We start from the raw sequence: 2870 nt of genomic DNA, 5'->3' as shown, positions 1-2870 counted from the left end.
TCAGCATTCAGTGGGATTGCAAGGAGACAGGAAGTCCTAAGATGAGGGCCAAGGCCACAAAGGATGATGAGCATAATCCTATAATCAATTCCCAACTTCCCAGGCAGCCTGTGTAAAGAGTAATGTACTGAGAGAAGTGAGTACCAGCGTCAGCATTGTGGCTGCAGCTTTCTGGAAAACAAGCTGCAGAATCAAAACTTTATCAAACAAGGAATTACACTAATCTATGCAGGATGAGACAAATGCACGGATCAGCATATCTGCCTTATTCTTTACTGTTGTTGTTATTCCTAGAAATTATGAATTGGGGCCTAATTAGTAACTTCTTAGAGGGAAAGTGGACAGACAACAATTCATGTAGTGGACGTGTGTTTATTTGGATTTACCATATTGGGGTCAACATCTAAACAGCAGTGAATCTAAATGTTAGCACCGCTGTTTAATAGAGCAACCAGTGTCCTCCTTGAATATCAAACAGGTACTGTGATAATCTACAATAATCAATGCACTTTATTATTCAAACACAAGAAGCAAAAACAATGTGTAGACAGATACATCTGAAAATATGCCTGTGTATATTTTACACTCAGTAATAAAATATGTGCATTGACAAAACATTTCTACTCAAAGTACAAAATGTGGACTCTTCACCCAAAGCCTGAAAATAAAACTGAAAACATGCATGAACTAGTAATATAATATATACTGTAATGTAAAACTAATTGATCGATGATTGCTTAATTGAGGTTTGCAAAAAATAAAAAAGATCAATAATCAGTTAATTGTTGCTTCTACTGTTTAATATTAAGAATCCTGATTATATCTTCCCCAAGAGGTGGCTCATCAAACCTCCTCATTAACATCACTGAAAACAATACAACTAATGCAGAATGAGATCAAGTGTGGGTTTACACTTTTTACATCATTATAATAAAGACCTATTGATTGCCTACAAATTATGTGAAACATTATACTGTAACCCTTATACCAAAGTTTAAATTTGCACAATAGTTTTGCTTTTTCCAGTTCTCTCTGAGTGTAGAGTTAACAGTGGTATGAAACATCTGTGAATTAATATGGTTAAGATTTTTAACATGGTTTTAGTATGCTTCTATTTTGCTTTTGCTACAGATTTTTATTATTCTTGATCTCATTTTATTGCCTTCAACAAATGCTATTGCATTAATTGTAACATTTACTATTATAGGTATAGAAATGCTTACAAATGATTTAAAATATACACTTACTTTAATTGGTTTATAACTATAACTGGTCCAGATTGGCTTTTAAAGTCCTTACCATTTTTAATAAAGGTTCATAACTGTTGACTGCTCTTGGTTCTGAAAAATACAATAGGAATCCATCAACTTCATCCCAATTCACATTTTAGTTGGAATTGTTTTCTTATTGATAATTATGCACTTGTTTGATATAATTGAAACAATTTTCAATTATTATTATTATTATTATTATTATTATTATTATTATTATTATTATTATTATTATTATTATTATTATTTAAATTAGATTTGTATTGGTTCAGCTTCAATTCATTTTTAATCCACCTTAAACTGCTCAAATCCATCAACTCTACTGCAATTAACACATGTAATCTGTGTGGTAAAAACTGTTTAGATATACTACACTTAAAACACTTAATGTTAAAACACAGCGTAAATAAATTCATTAGAATTAGTCTGCTAATGCTTTTATTTTATTAACAGTGCACGATAGTGCAGCTACACGGTACAGCACATAAGATTGCTTTTTAGAATGTGTATTAAATGTGATATAGGATTAAAAATAGAAATAGACTATATAACAGTGCTATAGCATTACAAGTCTGTTTGTAATAACCTGGCAAGAGGTGATATACATTTGATATGTGTAGCCATAGCTATATCAATTACAATAGTGCAATTTAAGAAACTGGTCTAATATACTGCTACTGTACTCAATGCACCAAGTATCTTTAGTTTGCCTGCATGGTACCTGATTAAACATCTACATACGTTTCCAGTAATACAGTACTTACCTCTACTATACTGCAATTCCCTTGCAGATAAATGAAGTTGTGGGCAGAATCTGTAGCATACAAAGGATATCTGTATTAGATACTTGGTAGAAATGAGTGATGATCTTGTAAAGACTGTGACCTATTTACAAAAATCAGACGATTGCAAATAAACTCTCTCTAAAACAGCTGAAAAACCTTAGTGGACAACAGACTGGATTAAATTAATGGAAAGTGGGTTTTAAAAACACAATCCTTACCTGGGTCCAAAGAAAACGACCGCAATATAAACCATAAATGACAGTGCACCAATGTAGGCATGTGAATAATTTCAGTGAAAGTTTAGTATGCACATGTCTTGATAGTTTGTAGAAAAATGTAAAATCGGTCTCACCTGTTGTTTGGCAGGTCTGCGTTGTGTTCCACACCACTCATTTGCTGTACACCCCTGCTATTTCTGGTGTAAAATGACATGTCAGTCAGCGTACACCCACAGACTTGTATACTGTTTCACAATAGATTTTGTTATTTGAGCTGAGGACCCCACTTTGCTCCAGTAATGATCTATCCTTAGAGAAGTGAGACTGACATTGCAAACGTAATGCCAATCCACAAAAAGGGAGACAAAACTGAACCAGGTAACTACAGACCAATAAGCCTAACTTCTATTATATGGAAACTATAATAAGATCCAAAATGGAAAATTACCTATATGGTAACAGTATTCTGGGAGACAGTCAGCACGGTTTTAGGAAAGGGAGATCGTGTATAACTAACCTGCCTGATTTTTTTGCAAAAAAATGCAACATCAATAATGGATAACTGTAAAGCATATGACATGGTTTATTAAGATTTC

General features: G+C 33.0%; 1 long non-coding RNA gene across 1 annotated transcript; it reads right to left on the bottom strand.

Annotated features, from left to right (window-relative positions):
• Positions 1 to 1298: 1298 nt before the first annotated feature.
• On the bottom strand, positions 1299 to 2598 carry LOC121327546. The gene is made up of 3 exons (XR_005951576.1): positions 2409 to 2598; positions 2036 to 2085; positions 1299 to 1340 (listed from the first exon to the last, which is right to left on the bottom strand). It is a non-coding gene; the product is annotated as an uncharacterized LOC121327546 (long non-coding RNA).
• Between the last annotated feature and the right edge of the window lie 272 nt (positions 2599 to 2870).

The sequence above is a fragment of the Polyodon spathula genome, chromosome 2 (assembly GCF_017654505.1).
Source record: "Polyodon spathula isolate WHYD16114869_AA chromosome 2, ASM1765450v1, whole genome shotgun sequence".
Taxonomy (NCBI): Eukaryota; Metazoa; Chordata; class Actinopteri; order Acipenseriformes; family Polyodontidae; genus Polyodon; species Polyodon spathula.
Note: the sequence above shows the minus strand (reverse complement) of the source record. Positions and strands in the feature narration are given on the sequence as shown.